Source organism: Physeter macrocephalus, chromosome 4, assembly GCF_002837175.3.
Source record: "Physeter macrocephalus isolate SW-GA chromosome 4, ASM283717v5, whole genome shotgun sequence".
NCBI classification, from domain to species: domain Eukaryota; kingdom Metazoa; phylum Chordata; class Mammalia; order Artiodactyla; family Physeteridae; genus Physeter; species Physeter macrocephalus.
The window spans coordinates 13251128-13270082 of record NC_041217.1 but is presented as its reverse complement, the minus strand read 5'-3'; the positions used below and the strand labels follow the sequence as shown (position 1 = coordinate 13270082).

Here is an 18955-nt window from a genome sequence, read left to right as displayed (position 1 = left end):
GGACATGTTCACCATGGTTCACCTAAAACCATTTAGAGTGTCCACAGACATTTCCTGTGATTATTGCTTATTCTTTGTAAAATGCCAAACATTATTTCTTCCTTCTCACAGACATGACTCACAAGAATCATTTACCATTTCCATATTTTTTTTTGCTTTTGAAGCAACCATGATTATTTTGAATAATTTTAAATATTAGTGTTTTAATTAAGACTTTCAAATTGTGATGTCATCAGTATTGTTAGTTTCTGAACCAAATTATCAGAAACATTGGGAGATGAATACTTCTTGCATTAAATTCACATTAAGTAAAATAAAACTAAACAAGTTCTCATATTTACCTATGTGGCATCACATTAAATTACACATATTATTTTCTTTTTAAGTCACTTTCTGTCATTTTATTTTAGAGAATTTGTATACTCATTTCAAAGTTCTGTCACCAAAATGAGTTACCAGAAACTCTTATAATTACCACAAGTGAGTAAGCTGGGTAGTATTGAGTTCTGTTTTCATGTGAGGAAATTTAAAATTGGAAATTAAGTAACAAAACTAGTATTAGAAACTATACATCTTTACTCTTAATCAGGATGTCTTTACACAATAACACATGATATCCATGTATGAAATTTTCCATTGAAATGAAACATCTTAGAACTTTCAGTTCATGTACATTATGAAAAATAAGTGATTAGCAATCTTGTTTGTCACTATTTCTTCATTCAGTTATGACAATAAACTAAATTTAGTGTCAACCTGTAGTTCTTTATCCAAGCCCTGAAAGATACCTGAGAAGTGACTTGATATTGCAGAGAAATGTTGAATGCAAAATTCAAAAACAACAAGGTTAGTGAGAAGATTTTGTCACCATAAGTAATTAAAACAGAAAGATTTACTCACCTAAAATTACAGTCTTTCAAATTACCAAGCAATACCAAACTAATGCTTTCTTCAAGACGTTGAAGAAAAATTGATGTGTACATAATTTTTATTTTTATAAAATTTACTATGTACTTATTTATTCTTAAGCACAATAAAGATATTATTCCTTCATTCAATCAAGGTCTATTGACCATCTTCTATTTGTAATTTCATAGTTGGGGTCACTAAAGTGTTTACAATCCAAGATATGTATTTATGCATGCATGTGACTAAGTATTTATACCTAATTTTTTTTTCCAAGACAAGTTTTAACATGGATGAAAGACTACTCTGGAAATCAGAAAACAAACCCGACTGGGAAAATTCTGAAATCCATATGATACAGCAGTAAAAGTCAGAAGCGGGTTAACAAAATGAATGTGTACAGCCAGCCAGACTAGTCAGAATCTCATCAGCAAAAAGAATACAAAATCAAAATAAATACTGCATCAACTATTCCTAAGTAAGTTAGCAAAAAATGGTATATGAGAAAATAAATAATTGAGAGAAAATACAGCTTGGAATACTATGCAACCATTAAAATTCTGTGCAACCTTTTGGTATAAAACATTGTTCACAACAAATTAGGTAAAGAGAGAGAGAACAAAGGAGACAGGAATCAAGGAGATAGGAAACATTTTTAATTGCACAATCTAAATATATAAAAGGTATAGAAAGGCACTATAGTTGGCCCTCCATATCTGTGAGTTCCCCATCTGCCATCCACAAAAAAAATTTTTTTTAATTCCAGAAAGTTCCGAAAAGCAAAACTTGAATTTGCTGCAAAGGCAATTATTTAGATAGCATTCACACTGTGTTTACTACTATTTACATAGCATTTATAATATATTAAGTATTATAAGTAACCTAGAGATCATTTAAAAAGTATATGGGAGGATATGCATAAGTGATACAACACACTACATCATTTTATACAAGGGACTTAAGCATCTGCAGATTTTGGTATCCTTGGGGGTCCTGGAACCAATGGCCCCATGATACTAAGGAATGACTGTACATGCACATAAAAGGTCAAAATCAAAGAATTCTTCATATTTCAAATGATATAAATAGACTGTTGCCTCCTAAGAAGATCCACATTCTCCATGATCTATTCTTTTTGAAATCCATTACCAGAATGAAGTTAAAAATTAAATATCAACCATATGAAACAGTTGATTTTTGCCCACCTGTTTATAATACATCAGACATGCTTTTATTTGCTAACTGGGTGACAGAAGAAAGGGTATTATGCAAATATGCAAGAAGATAGAGCTGTGACTGATGTTTCTGCATGTAAAATCTGTCTAGACTAAATAAAGTAAAAACTACAGTTGAGTCTGTAATTACACTTTGACAGTCTTCATAATGCTGAAGTTTGAGTCAGAAGCATTCTACATATTACAGTATTTTGAATTATTTGCTATATAAGTGATCTGTAGAGACTGAACCTGATTCTTCACTCACATTAAACATGTCCAGTTTTAACACAAAAAAACTCACAATATACAATATATTTTTGTTTCAACTTAAGTTACAAAAAAGAAAATATATTAAAAGTGTAGCCTGCCTCAGTAGTTGCAAACTGTATTACTTTCTAAGCCCATATATAATTATCACGTTGAAAATACTTTAGGATAACCAATTTTATCAAGACACACAACCTTTCATATTGTCTCAAGTAGAAATAAAAGTATTCTATTCGTTTCTGTTATTTAATTGTTTTAAGAGAGGAAATCACAAACTCCAATTGATTAAAAACAGGCTATTTGCAGATCATGCATGTTGGCTCCAAGGAATTTAGAGAACTTTCATTGATGGATTTGTCACCACTGACTGGCTCTTTTCCATGGCTAGATGGTGGTCCTTCTTTTTCTACTGAATCACTCTTCTGTTACCTGTCCCAGATCATTCCTTCAAGCCCAAGTTCTTGTTTGTGCAAGTAATCGAGTTACTCAAGCTTTTATCTTTTATAGTGAAACACATGGTATTTTCGGCATGTACCCTCAGATAAAGAATTTTCACACTATCTTATCATTTTATTTAGACCCAAAATGATTTTCACCACTTATACTTCAGGAATATTTCTTGTACTTTGTTACGGCCCCAGAAGAAGCAGAAGACCTGGTTGTAATACCAACTTGATGAATTGTTGTACAGAACATTCAACAGTCCTGAAAAATGTCTGAGGACATACTCTGGACATCAGTATAGGGACAACAAGATATTTATGACTTATACATTAAGTAAAGGATGTCTCTCCTGAGTTGTTGGTTGTGATGAAATTCCTGGAAAAAAATAAACATATTTTATCCTCTAAGCTTATAACCAAATTTAGCCATTCATTATACTACGAAGTTATTGATGAGTTTTAAAATTGCTTTGATAAGGGTATGACTCTATTTCTCATAAGAACAAAACACCTGCTAGTGCTTAAGATATAAAAGGTAACATCTCTTTTTGCGGTACGCGGGCCTCTCACTGCTGTGGCCTCTCCCGTTCGAAGTTATTGATGAGTTTTAAAATTGCTTTGATAAGGGTATGACTCTATTTCTCATAAGAACAAAACACCTGCTAGTGCTTAAGATATAAAAGGTAACATCTCTTTTTGTGGTACGCGGGCCTCTCACTGTTGTGGCCTCTCCCGTTGCGGAGCACAGGCTCCGGACGCGCAGGCCCAGCGGCCGTGGCTCACGGGCCCAGCCGCTCCGGGGCATGTGGGATCCTCCTGAACTGGGGCACGAACCCGTGTCCCCTGCATCGGCAGGCAGACTCTCAACCACTGCGCCACCAGGGAAGCCCAAAAAGGTAATATCTCTTGTACTCACCTTTGTTGACTGGAACTCTCCAGGCAGTAATAAAAATGACCCTAGTTTCATGGGATATAAGTCATGTCTAAAACACTCAATCAGCATAAAAGTACAGCTTGCGCCCCACCAGGATCAAAAACCACACCACCTGGGGCTTCCCTGGTGGCGCAGTGGTTGCGAGTCCGCCTGCCGATGCGGGGGGACTCTCAACCACTGCGCCACCAGGGAAGCCCAAAAAGGTAATATCTCTTGTACTCACCTTTGTTGACTGGAACTCTCCAGGCAGTAATAAAAATGACCCTAGTTTCATGGGATATAAGTCATGTCTAAAACAATCAGCATAAAAGTACAGCTTGCGCCCCACCAAGATCAAAAACCACACCACCTGGGGCTTCCCTGGTGGCGCAGTGGTTGCGAGTCCGCCTGCCGATGCGGGGGACGCGGCCTGCGCGTCCGGAGCCTGTGCTCCGCAACGGGAGAGGCCACAACAGAGGGAGGCCCGCATACCACAAAAAAAAAAAAAAAAAAAACACCACCACCAGTCTCCCTGTGTTTCCCAAGAGTGCACTGAGCTGGCTGTGGACCGTTTCACATACATTATAAGGTCACTGTAACCCCATTACTCTCTTTGGGATAAAGAACATTAGTGAAAAAAGTACATTTTGAGGCACAGGCTAGGAATAAATAGCAGTCAGAGGCAGTAGATGAACTATCAAAACATGGGTAAAGGCAGTGCCTGCCTTTCCTCTGTAGGTTTGTAAAGTCACTTATTGGTGGTCAAGTCAGTGAAGCGGCCATATTAATTAAGTGCATGGCCCCTTTACCACTTGATCCAAGAGCCTATTTGAACAGCATCTTTAATATAAATATGTACATAGTTTGTAATAAATAATTTGTGGTTTTCCTGGTTTGCCTCTTTCAGTTGGCATCCCTGAATTTCATCTTTTGTCTATCTTGAACCAAAGTCTGAATTCAAACTTTTTATACAAATATAATCATTGCCAGTTGGCTAAAATAAAACATAATACTGAATCTGATCTGGCAGCGATGATCAAGGAACTGAAACCTCCTGCTGTTTCCTCTTCCTTGTACATGTTTTACTTGTAATGAACTATTTGCTGTGGTCTCAGATTTCAGCAGCAGGCCCCTGAGCAAAATGTTCATTTGCCTTCCAACTTGAGGTAATCAACAAACTTTAGGTTTTCTCCTTGTCGTCTAATATGAAGAACAGAAAGAACCCTTAATGGGCTTTAAGGAGGAAAAAAAGAGCATTTTTTTCTTATGTATCCTAGAATGATGAGCCTTGTTGCCAGAAGGAGGGAAAGGTACATCTGAAGGGAAGGAGGGCTGCTAAGGGCAAACATTGGTTCCTCAAATTGCACAAAATCAACATTGTATATTACAGAATGTAAGTCAATAACATCATGAAGATAAAGTAAGAATAATATATGCTTTAAAAAAGTTGCATTATGCATATTAAGTAATTTGAAATTTTTTTAATATGAAATCAAGTTGCTGAAGATTTGCTATGATCTATAATCTAAAATGTGCCAGTGGCTTTAAGTCCTGATTTGTTAGACTTAATTTAAGCACAAGCAAAAACTTATACAACAACTTGTCTAAACAGATCCTGGCTGGAATAATTTCTAAAACAAAAGTAAATGCTCTCCAGTTATATATCTATGCCTACAATAAAAATGATGACAGCTTTCTGCATCAGGAAGAAAAAGAAAAACAGCAGTAGATATAAACTGTATAAGGCAATTCTTTTTTTAATGTAATTCTTTTTAAAATTTTATTAATTTATTTATTTTTTGGCTGAGTTGGGTCTTCGTTGCTGCACGTGGGCTTTCTCTAGTTGTGGCGAGCGGAGGTTACTCTTCATTGAGGTGCGTGGGCTTCTCATTGTGGTGGCTTCTCTTGTTGCAGAGCACGGGCTCTAGGCACGCCAGCTTCAGTAGTTGTGGCACTCAGACTTAGTAATTGTGGCGCAAGGGCTTAGTTGCTCCATGGCATGTGGGATCTTCCTGGACCAGGGCTCGAACCCGTGTCCCCTGCATTAGAGGTGGATTCTTAACCACTGCACCACCAGGGAAGTCCACGGCAGTTCTTAAGTGTATTTCACAAATGTAAATTTTATGGATCAAATTATGGTCCATAAAAATCAATATCACTGAAAAGACATTTAAACCTCTGTACTCTCGTGGCCATATTATCAGGCCATATAATTGAGGGCAAGAAAAATATTCCATAAAATAGTGAGAGCTATACTGAAGCCAAATCTTTTGATATACCTTAAAACTAAATCCACATAAATGGGCATACATTTATAACAGAATTTTCTGAAATCCTATGCTAATTAAAGGCACAGGTAGAAATAGCCAGGGATGATTTTTGTGATATGCTCAAAGTGTTCCAGTGTTCGATTTTATTTACAAAAGGAAATAATAATACATAAAATTTTCAGATGATTCATGGTCCTATTAAAGTCACTTATTGTTGGAAAGTAAAATAAGTAACATTACACAAATCTGAGCTTACAAAAGGCAGAATAATGTAGTGATAAAAACATCGCTCGTGTCTGCTTCCTAGGAAAGATATGCGCTAGCAAAAGGGTCATATGAATTAGCCCCTGAATTAGATATGCACCAGGATATTTCTAGGTATTTTTTTTTTTGGAGCCCTCAGGAAAGTTAAAGTTTATCCAAAATGAGAAAACCTGGTAAAGAAGAGGACATTTTTGTCTGTGAACTTTTGTATGTAGCTGGTTTACTCATGCATGATTGATAGCCCAGAACAAAATAAGTCAGCTACAGGCAAATACTTCTATCTCATTACATTTCACTTGCCTTCTTGTTTTCTATTCATATCCTCCTGGTATTCTGAGCTCTCTTTCCAGCTCTGCTTCTCAAGGTCCACCCAAATCCATCCCGACCTCCTTATTTAGGAGACGTATGGTATGTGAAATACCTATTAGCTAGAAAATTCCATGTACAAGCAAGATGAATTATGATCATTTTGGGATAAGATGAGAGACTGGATATTAGAAACTGTTGAACACAATTTTACATAAATTATATAGTGGAATCCTCACAACAACACTGTGATGTAGTATTTTTATAGACAGCTCAGAAACGTTACTTTCATGATTTGCATCAAATCTGTCATCAAATTCTCTCTGTTCCGTGGTTAGCCTGTATCCAGAACCAGAACACTTCTCTATCGTCACCACCTTGGTCAGAGCCACCACAGGTGCTCACCTGGAACATTCCAGTATTCTGCTGCCTCTGCCCCTGCCCCATATTATCTATTAGAAACATAGCAGAATATTTTACAGTAAATACAGGAATGTCACAAATCAGTTCAAAATCCTCAAGTGGCTTCCCCTTTGACTTAGAGAAAAATACAAAACCTTATTATCGTTTACCAGGCTGCATACGATGCTGGCCTTCCTTCTATCCCCAGATCATTCTGATCCAGTTTCGCTGGCTTATTTACTCTTTCTCAAACAAACCTCTTCAGGCCTAATCTTTGCAAGTGCTCTTCCCTCTGCATGGGAGGTCTTTTCCTCAGATATCCCTGTTGGCAAAGCACTTCATTTCTTACGAGACTCTGATCAAGGTCACCTGGCCAGTCAGACCTTGCCTAACTCTCCTAAACAAATCAGAACCCCCATCCCCATCCTCTTTCAGTATCCCCTTTACCATTTTTTTTCTCAGTAGCTTTTATTTGTTATCAGTTGTATATTGTATGTACCTGTTTATCTACTGTATATCCTTCTGAATGTAACAAAAGAATGTAAACTTCATGAGGATTGACACTATTTCATTCACTGCTATGTCCTCAGTGCCTGGCATATGCTTGTACATAGCAGGTATGCAATAAATAGTTGTTGAATTAATCTATGACCCACTCCTTGCCAGGTGTTCAGTCTAAGTTAGTCACGGTAATAGCCTCTCCTAGGAAAGGATTGTTTCAAGAATGGTTTTTCGACATCAATATAGCCAATGTTACATACAAGGAGGTCTCTGGGGGATTCTGGGAGCTTTCTCCTATTCCTCAGATAACAAGCCCTCAGAAGAGACCGTCTCCCTTTTGCCTTTACTTTTTCTTTGTAAAAAGTGATGTCTGGAACTGCTGTGGCCATCATGTTATCGGCCTACGCATGCTGTGAATACTGTGGATGTCAGAGAGGAGAGGTAGAACGGATCTGAAAGAAATTTGATGTCATTTTTGAGCTCCCAATTCAATCACTGTGGAGGACACCCTATCTCTGGGCTTCTTGATACACGGGATAACAGATTTCCCCACTGTTTAAGCTTGAGTTAGAGGTCCCCTATTTGTGGCCAAAGCATTGTCCCCCTGTCATAAAAGGTAGGTGCAGCCCTTGGACCAGAACCATGTGACTTGTTTTGGCCAATGAGACATCACATTGTGACCAAAGCAGGAATTTACAAAGCACTGGAGAATTGGGGCCTTCGTGCTTGCTACTTCTGGAACATTGGAACAGCCAGTTGTAAACAAACCCAGACGAATCTACTCAATGATGAGAGACACAGGGTGATGAGAGACACAAAATCACTACCACTGAATCAGCTGAAAGCCAACTGCCGAACATGTAAGTAAAGCCATTGAGCGCCAGCTGACTGCCAATGCATGAGGGAGTCAGGTCAAGCCCAGCAGATGCACTGCTTAGCTGAACTAAGGCCAAATTGCTGACCCACAGAATTGTGAGCTAAACAAGTGGATGTTATTTATAAATACTGGTGTGTATATGATATGTAGATACATCAGCATCTTACCTGATACATACAGGGACAAAAGAGTTTGTTCTCTTATACAACTATTCTTTCTACCTTAGCAGCTGTAACAGTATTCATGGTGTCAGTGCTTTCATATTCCAAACCTAGACATTTAGAAAAAAAGCGAAGTTAAAAATGGGTGGAAGGGCACATGAAAAAGACTGAAGCAAGCATGTCCTTGTTGGTGATGTGTAGACACCAGTTGCAACACCTCACTGAGAATTCTCTGTCATAAGTGCCACAAATAACAGTATGATGAAAACTTAGAAATAATAGTTCTATTCCCAATTTGTATTTCTAAGGCAAATTTCTTTCACTAGAGACACTTACTATGTCACATTAATCCCAATGGGTCCTGGCCCGCAGCTTCTCCATTTCCCTGGTGCATTAGAACTCATTTTTACAGGTGAGATGGCATCCTGGAAAAGAGGCCACCTATTTGTCTAAGCATCTTGGCACTTGGTGAACTTGCTGACATGCAACAAAATTACAAAGATAAATCCTGACCTCCTGCGATAACGGATGAGTTGTGCAGTGCACGGGTCTTCTTTCTTTAGGATGGGCCGACATGTGTGCTGATGAAGGCCAGCGACAGGCCTGCCTCTGCCACCCCTGTCCTGACTCTCCTCTCCGGCTCGCTCTAGGCATGCTGGTATTCCAATTTAACTAAACATGTACAACTTTGCTTTAGAATTGCTTTGCTCAGATTAAATTTCTGTTCCTAAGGTTTCGACTTAGGTGTACGATAACTGTTTTTCTCCCAGTTCAGAATATGTCATCTAGAATATTTGACGTGGCTCAGAACCTATCAAGGGACATATGAATATCTAAAGATATTCATTCTGGGGAAATCTGGATATTTTAAAATTTAATTAAACATCACCTATTCTGGACTTCCCAGTAATAAGTATATCATAGCAATAGGTTCTCTAGGATCAATGGAAAATATTTGAGTAAAACAACAAATTAATATACATGTTTGGAGTGAACAGGAATATCAATATAGCAAAAATGGGATCACTGACCTCAGTTTTAGTTCCCGATAGTTTTGTACAGGTTTTATTTTACTTTTATGGAAATTATTTTAATTCTTTAAGTCTCTATTGTCTGATCTATAAAATGGGAATAAAACCAGGTATGAGAGTGCTCATCTGAGTGCTATGAGTGAGGGCTGGGTAGTGAATAAGCTCCAAGGAAGAGAAGAAATTCCCACTTTGAGGCATAACTGTTGCACTTTTGGCAGAGAGTTAGAGCAGGTTTAGGAATCATTCATTCAAGCTGCATATTTTTTCTGTGAAAGAATTCTAACTTGACAAATAAATTTTAGAAGAAAAGTTATTTTGCTGCTGAGAACCAGAGATAAACAAAAAGATCTAAATAAATACACACACACACACACACACACACACACACACAGATATCTCCATGAAAATATCCCACAAGCATCTCTACAATTGCTTCTTATTTTCAATGACTAAAAAGAATGTAAAATTTTTAAAACAGGAAATGGAACAATGGAACGTGAAAAAGGAACTAGAAGGCCTGTTAAAAAGAAATAATGAAACAAAAATTAGCCATAATTAGATAAGTTGTATTAACACTGCATTTAAAAAAATAAATAGAAAAAAATCCTGAAATAAAGGGAGCCAAATTTATAAAACAAAGGACCCTCTAATTCTAGGTTCTGTTATAAAGAAATGAGGGAGGTAGGAACTACAAAATTAAAATGTTGTGATATACTTACTGGACTGTTTGATTAAAGAGAGAATCCCATAGTATCCTGGACAGTGAACCAAGGCATCAAACAAAATAATACAAACAAAAACACATCAAGCAAAAAAAACCACAAAACCTGTATGCCTACTATCAAATTTCTCTTCTAAAATCCTATGTACCAGAAGATAGTGGGGAACAGCCACAAAGTTTTATGAGAAAATTAATATAACCTTAGAATGTCAAATTGTCTTCATGTATTGGAATATCTCAAGGCATTTGAAAATATACAAACATGACTCAGGTCCATACGCCAATAGCCAAACCTACCTACCAGCATTCTTCTCTATACTGTACACAGTTTTCTGATTTATTGTTTTTGTGTTATATGTTATTCTCTCTGCTCCAACCCCACTGCCATCCCCTGACTTCATTTCTGTTTGGCTTCAAATAGAACTAGTATTTTTCGAGTATATCTTTCCTCTAATAGTTTGCCAAACACAGCCAATAAAACTTAACACACTATGGGTTTATTAAGTTCACAAAATGCCATCTATACAATCACAGGTGATGGTTTTACCAAATGTCTTACAACTATGTAATATAAACTTCCTTCACTTCTGCAGTTGCCTCACCACCTCACTACTTGACACCTAAACTCTTTCTCCACTTATTCTGTTTGTGTTATGACCACATTCCCAACTTCTTGTTTCTCAATTTCTGTGTTACTCAGAGTGAGCTCAAGGCCACATTATGACTTTCATGGGTCCTAGGACTTTTGTGGCCTCTTCTTTCAGAAAAACACTTATTACCATATCTCATGACTGCATAGATATAAACATGAATATAATCCAGACTTGATTACATTAATTTTTCTTCTGATTTTAAGGAAATTAAAACATTTTTCCAGGTCCCTAAAACAATGGGCCTTAGACATTGTACCTACCACGTTTAATAGGTGAGTCAGCTTTGAATGTACTAGATTATAATCTAATAGCAAAAGAAATCTCAAATTACCAGGGACTTAAAACAAGAGAAGTGTACTTCTTGCTGAGGCTACATGTCTGTGTGCACTGGGCTGAGTCTGGATATGTGATGTCCTTGCTGTGGATCTGCCCTTTTGTAAAATACTGCTTGTCACTGTAGCAGAGAGAGAATGAGTCCACAAGGAAGTGCATACTGGCCCTGCATTTTCTATGGGTAGGAAGCAGGCTGAGGACTATACTATAGAAGCCATTTCTTTATCTTGAAACTCACCATCTCTGTCTCTCTGCCCATTTCTCTGTCTTCTGCAATGATCTTCCATTAGTGGCACTGGAAATTAATTACTAGGTATCACTTGGAGGCAGTCCCAATGGGTTTCATCTTTATTTTCCTGGATTACATTTGAAACATGAGTTTTCTATACCCAAACTAGTTTAAACCACTCACCACTTGGTTCATTGGAGGCTAAAAATCAAACTCTAAAATTATAACACCGTTGCCATCCACTCTTGTAACTAGGAATACTCCCTGATTTCCAAAATGTCTCAAACTTTGTGTCTTTTTTTTTTTAAAACAAGTGATGATTTTCTTTATTCTATGCATAAGCATGATATTTTCCTTCCTTAATGTCCTCTTCCCTCTTTGACATACATTAACTTTTCTAATTTTTATACTTTTTTTTCTATTTTCTTATTCTAACTTCTTTTATAGGCAATTAATTGCAGTGAAGCAAACATTACGCTGTATTGTGATTAGTTGTTTTCTTGTCTCCCTTACTCAACTGTGAGGAGTTACGATTTACTAATTTATATTCCTAGCTTCTATTACAACATTAGAATATACTAAGTTTTGAATTAAATTTGAACAAGACATCCAGAAATTACCTTTTATTTAAAAGGCTCACTTTATATCTATATATCCTGTGGAAAGTCACATTAAATTGGGTTCAGTTACAATGAAGAAAAATGAATACTTGGCCTCTAGTCCTTTCTAGACCTAACACTTATGTAATTCATACTTTCTTACCTTTCTGAACTCATCTCACGGCCCTGTCCCCTATTTTAACCCATATACCACCATGAATTGCAGTTCACTGCTCTGAGAACATCCTGTGGTTTTACATGTGGTTGTGCCTTTAACATAAGTTGTTATTCTGCCTCGATTACTTTCCCCTCTTGTTTTCCTGATGAGGTCAAATACCATTTCAAATATTATCTCCATATGAGGACTTTTCAGTGAGTTGTCTGCATTCCTATAGAGCTTTATACATACCTCTATTATATAATTTATTAAATTGCTATTAGTGTATATGATTTTGTGCTTCATTAGGATCTCATATAAAACGAGACTGGGAATGCAGAGTTCATTTTTGTATTCCAAGTACTGTGTTCAGTGCTTTTCAAATTATAGGTGTACAGTAACATACATTGATGCAATCAATCTATCCATGTATAGATATGTATGACCATATGGAAGGATAAGACAAGGCAAAGAAGAATTGTGTGCGTGTGTGTGTGTGTGTTAATTCTGAATATCTGGGAATACTGGGACTATTCCTCTTCTAAAGTGTCCTGTTTAAAAATCTGATCTGAACATGTCAAACCCAAAGCAGAAGAAGGTGTGAAGTGTCACCGAGTGATGGAAGAGTAGGTATCAATGAGCTTAGAGGGAAGAAATAATCAATATGAAAATCAGGTTGTTGAAACTGGGGCCAAGAGGGCAATCTGCATCACCCCCCTCTAAGTCACATCTAGTAACTACTATTCCCCAGCCCTCCGACCCCACCCCAGCAAGGGTAACCATTATTCTCACTTCTAACCAATTCTAAGATTGGTTTTGCCTGTTTTTGAACTTTTATAAATGGAATCATGGAAATCCATCCTCATTGTTTTATTTTTATTTATTTATTTATTTTTTACGTGATAAACCTTTGTTTATTTTATTTTAGCCTTTATATCCCTCTCCCAGGCTGCGTGATATCTCTCCCCCGCCCAACTCCGGAGGCAGCCTGACCGCAGGTTGTGCTTTGGGGGTGGGTGGGGGGAGATTGTAACTTTAGTGTAAACCTACACCAGGACTGGGGCCAGCACCTCACCACACCAGCTAGGTCTGGCCAGGACATGGGCACTGGGCAGTTCCTAACACCCCCGAGACCCAAAGCCTGTGGACAAGAGCTGCCATCCCCATCCCCACCACTGAGGACTTGGGGAAGAGGGGCATGGAAAGCGTGCCAAGACCCCTGGAGGCACCTGCAGGAGAGCAGGCCTTGCCAGGGAGGAGGCAAAGAACCAGGTGAGATTCTTGAGGTTCCTGTGTCTCCAGCCAAGGCTCCTTGCCCTCTCCCTGGGGGCAGTGCCAACTATACCCCCCCTTCCCTCACTGGCCAAACCCAGAACCAGGCACCCTATCCCTTCCTACCAGCCAACAGGGAACAAAAGCAGTGAAAACACCAAGCTTTGTTGCTAGGAAAAAAAACACCCTAGGTATTAAAATTAAAACTCAAGCTCCAGTCAACTGGGCCAGCAGTCAGCTGGTGATTGCAGACACGCAGACAGCCCCCCATTCTTCCCCAAGCCCCAAGGACTCCAAAGGCAGCAGGAAGGGGCTAAGGGCCGAGTCTGTCTGTCACCAAGAGGGAGCCTCTGGAGAAATAAAGATTAGGGCAGGAGTGTCCTCAGGGGGTCCCAATTTGGGGGCACTGAGGACTGTAAACACGACCCAGCTTGAGGGCTGGGGGTGTCTCAGCCCCCCGAGATTCTCCCTGGATGAAGAACAGCCACTGTAGTGAGTGAAAAACAGAAGTTGGTCTCGAAACAAAGCGAGACCTGGTCTCCCTCTTGGAATATTGTGGGCGAGAAGGGGGCTAAGTCTGTGAGCTCAGAGAGGGGCTGCGATGGAGGGAGAGGGTTCTGGAAGCCAAATACGGCTTTGCAGCTGCTTCTTTGCCCCTATCAGATTGGCACCCGGGCCCTTTCTGGGCCGAAAGCTCATGGCCCCTCCTCCCTAGCGGAACCTGCTGGAAAGTCAGCTCAGGCCACAGCTGCCCAGGCCAGGACCGGTCAAGGTCAGTGGCCCCTCCTCCCTAGGGGAACCTGCTGGAAAGTCAGCTCAGGCCACAGCTGCCCAGGCCAGGACCGGACAAGGTCAGGCGAGCTCCCGAGAGGCCCCGCCCCAGGCTGGCTTCGGGAAAAGACAGAGGATGTGGCTAAGGAGTGCTGGGGGAGCGTGAGGGCTGCCACAGGAGCACAGACCTGGCCAGAGGGCCGCTACGGTCCCAGGAGCACCACCTCAAGGCCTGGCCGAGGCCCCGGGGAAAGTGCTGCCTCGGCCTCACTCCGGACCGGGAGCCCCGGGGGCCGGGCCATCTCACGGCGCTGGGCGCACATGAAAGCCCACGCTTATGGAGGCAGGCAGGCAGGCAGCCGGCATCCAGGCAGCTCCTCCGGCGGGCCTGGGAGCCACAGGGTCAGGCCCAGGTGTGGTGTAGCACAGCCCAGCCTCCCGTCCGCGTGAGGCCCAGTCTGGAGCCTCTGGACCAGCGCTGACTGGGCCTGGGCCTTCCAGGCCACAGATCCTCACAGGTCCCAGCTGCCCCCGTGGAGGCCTGTTGCCAGCAACAAGCCTCGGCTAGGTGATTCGGGACGGGCGACCGAGGCACCTGCAGGGCTGGGTTGGGGGCTACAGTTCCCGCAAAACCAGCCCTCCAGCTGCTTGAGGATCACCCAGGGCCTGGATTCTCCTGAGGATCAGGCACGATGGCCTCCTCAAGGCTGGGCTTTCTCTGAATGACAGAGGCCCCAAAGCAGCCCCCAGAACCCAGCATCTTCTCCGAGTCTGAGTCCCCAGAGCAGACCAGGCAGGACCTCAGGGCTTACGCCGACTGCAGCCGCCCTCAGGACCAGGTCCCCGTGTCTCAGGGCTGGGCCTGTCAGAACAGGGCCTGGGGCTGCAGTGGCACCAGAACCAGGACCAGTGCCGACCTCAAGGCTGGCCTTGACCGCTTCCCCTTGGTTCCGGCCCTCGGCGCTACCCTCAGGGCTGGGCCTGGCTGCGGAGCCACTGCCCCTCAGCGCCCTGACCTCCTGCCCGTACCACTCGTTCAGCTGGGCGAAGGAGGCCGAGTCGAGAGGCCCGCTGGGCGCCGCCCGCTGGCGGGGGCTCGGGGCCGGGCCGGGGGCCGGGACGGCGCCAGCGGGGGCGGCGGCGGCGGCAGGGGTCTCAGTTCTCCTTGGGCCGGAGTGCGCGGGGTCGGCGGGGCGGGAGTGGGCCGCTTGAGTGCACGGCCGCCAGCCGGTGCCCCAGCTCGCGCACCACCAGCCGCACGTCGTCGAAAGTGGCCCGCGACAGCGCCTTCACCCAGCCCTCCATGGCGGCCGGGCTCTTCGGCCGCCAGCACGTAGGTGCGGGCCCGGGCCCCAGCGAAGCGCACGGCGAAGGCGAACTCCTCGGCCGCCTCCACCAGCTCCACGGTGCAGCCCTCCAGGATGATGACTCCCACGGGCTCACGGCTGGCCCCGTCCCCGAAGCAGAAGAGCATGGTGCCGCGCGGCACAGACCAGCGGCGGTGGTGGGCCGCATGCCGGCCGCCCTTCTTGTACAGGAAGCCCGCGTTGTCGGCCGGGGCGTCGCAGGTGGCGTGGAAGGCCAGGCTGCCCTGGTTCAGCTTCATGGCGGCGGGGCCTGGGGGCTTGGGACCTCTCAGGCCACGGCTCACTTCCCCGGCCTCTGCTCAGTTCTAGGGGGCCGGGGGGGTGGGGGTGGGGGGCCGGCCCGGCCATGGCCCGGGACCGCTCGGTGGCGGCGGCGGCGGCGGCTGCAGCGGTGGTTTGTCTCCCGGGCGGCCGAGCCGGCGCAGCCGCGGGAGAGCGCAGATCCGACGGAAGGAGGCGGGAGTAGCCGGCTGTTTTTCTAATTCTTCATTGTTGTTCTATAGTATTCTGTTACCTTAATGTAGTATGGTGTATCTGTTCTATACTTGATAGATCTTTGGGTCATTTGCAGTTTGGGCTCCTAGAAATAGTGTTCTTAAATATGCCTTGTGGTGAACATAAGTACATATTCTATCAAGTGAAATTGCTAGTGCGAGGGCAGAATCAGAATTGTCATGCATATAGCAGTGATACCTAAGGCCCATATGTCTTATAAGGCTTATTTCTTAAAAAATAACACTTGGAAAGGATACTTTTATGATAACAAGATAGTAATTGCTTTCCTGAGTTCTATGAGAGAAGGGGGAGTTTTCTGTATCATAAGATTTCTTTTACTAATTAGTAGGGCTTAAGTTTTCAAAGCCAAACGTTGAAATTTCATTCATGACCACTCAGGGTAAAAAGCTGATCTAAGAACTCAATATTTACAATACGAAAGGAAAAGGAACAAAATGGGATGACTAACAATTGCATTCGTGGTGTAGAAAATTAATGATTAGAAACCATGCTGGAATCGTAATGTAAAATGGTCAATGTTAACTGGACACCATTGCTTTGGTATGAATAAGAAAAAAACATGAAGAAAGTCTTACCTTATCAGGTTAATTTGATAGTTACATTCAGGATAAATTAAAGGGGAGAGATAGAAGCAATTAGAAAGCTTCTAAACCATTTAAAATTAATGGTTACTCAGACCAGAAGTGAAGAATGGGTATAGAATGTGTGCGTATCTTTACCTGTGTATTGTGGGCAACTAGAGCTACACATACAATAGAGAGTGTGAGGGAAGAATTGACAAGACATGACAACTGATTGTACACTGTAATGAAGAATGCAACAGAAATTACATTTGATCCTAGGTAATGGCAAAGCACATAAATTGGACGTTCAGGAAGTGTTCCATTTCACAGGAAGAGTGAATTGGTTTCAGACACACTGAATTTTGTCTGATCCTGACATCTCAAAATGAAACTGATTAACAACCAAAAGAGAAGCATGGCCTTGACATGCAGACTGAGATGGCAATAGGAAGAAATAAAAAGAGAATAAATGGGGACTCTCAAGACACCTCTTTAATTTTAAATAAAATTTAAAATGATTGAAAAATAATTTCACAGATGTTCAAAGAATGTTCTTCCCTTGAGACTGATTTGTAGACTCACTGGTTTAATCACATTACATGTTGAGCTAGTTAATATATAAACAGTATTTGAGAAAGATTTCAAAGCTCTCCTGCTTAAACTTCTAGCAAATAACTGCCGGAACGCAATTAGAGCCCACACACTTCAACTCTGAAGTCTGAAGCCAGAAATGTATAAATGTGTTTAGTTTAAATTAGCTATAGGATGTGAGGACTGGGCAGATGATTGAATTTTTTCTAAACTAGCTTAACGTTACATCCATTTTTCTGTATCCTACGCTTATCCTGCACGTTTTACATAAACGTGTATAAAATGAAACACTTATTTTTATAGTTTTAACCTTTTATTCTCCTAAATTGTATAACATAGTTATCTTTCTATAGGCTCTAATAATAATATTTAGAATTAAAATCTCATTTCCATATGAATTATTAATATTTGTAAGTTACACATTGATTTATGCAGTTTAGTAAATTTACATGAAGAATAGAGAGGAAAAAAATGGACCTAGTTTGTTGATCTTCACAGCTTTGAGAAGGTTATTTGATCCAAATGGCTCAAATTGTTCATAGGTATTAAGAATTTTGAGAGGTTTTGAATGAAATATTATTATGGTAAAAGAGAACTTCAAAATATTTTAATAGAGAAGTACTATGTTGAGGAAACAATCTTTGAATATTGGAAATATATATAAATACATACTCTTTAAGTCTCTCTAAGTCTCATTCTCTTTGAATGAAAAATAACATATTAATTATATTATTAAATAGATAGCTTATATTTATTGAGGGCTTACTATTTGTAAGACCTTGGCATTGTTGTCATGTCACTTTAAAAAAAATTCTTTGAATCTTTCCAACAAGAATATTAAACATACTATAATTATGCCCTTTTACAGTTGAAAAATAAATCATACCCAACAAGGTCAACTGGAGGCAGTTCTTATATCAGGACCTAAGTCTTCCAGACTCTGAGGCTACAGTCTCAACCTCTAGTTGCCACTGCCAACCAAGCTGGCATGCATTTACTGAACAGGTAGATTTGCCAGATTTAATACAAGTACAGGACATCCAGTGAAATTTGAACTTGAGATAAAGAATGAATAATGCAATCATTTATAGCAGAAGTGTGTCACATGTAATATTTAGCACATGCTTATACCCTCCCCCCAAAAGTTGTTTACCTGAAATACAATTTAACTGGGCTGCTTGCATTTTTTCTGACAACCCTACAAAACAGGCTGTCTTGTTTTTTAGACAAGGCCTGGCGATCTGATCAGGAACACGTGCACTTAAAAGAGCTCAGAGAAACTAAAGTGTGGGAGATCAGAGATCATTTCTCAGCAAGCAGAATTTCAAATGACTTGACCATCTATTGTGTGTCATAAATAAGAAAATACTACACAAAGGAATTACTGGAAGAGGACATGTTTTTATTCTACTAGACAAGGTGTTGTTTCTACCGCAGTCCAGCACTTGGGGAGAACAGTAGTGGCCTGCTATAGACCTATGTGTTTAGTCTATGGGAATCTTCTGGTTGCCTGTGTTGAGTAGTTCTGTTCTGTTTAGTGCTAACTTTTTAACCTCAGGGTGCTAGTCTTTTACTTTAAAAGATTTAGTGTTATGTATTAAAGATCTGAGAGTCAAGTTAAATTA

The 18955-nt window shown here is 41.0% G+C and overlaps 1 pseudogene; it reads right to left on the bottom strand.

The window, feature by feature from the left end:
• Positions 1-15262: 15262 nt before the first annotated feature.
• LOC102979529 (sesquipedalian-1-like) lies at positions 15263-15911 on the bottom strand (annotated as a pseudogene).
• Positions 15912-18955: the final 3044 nt, after the last annotated feature.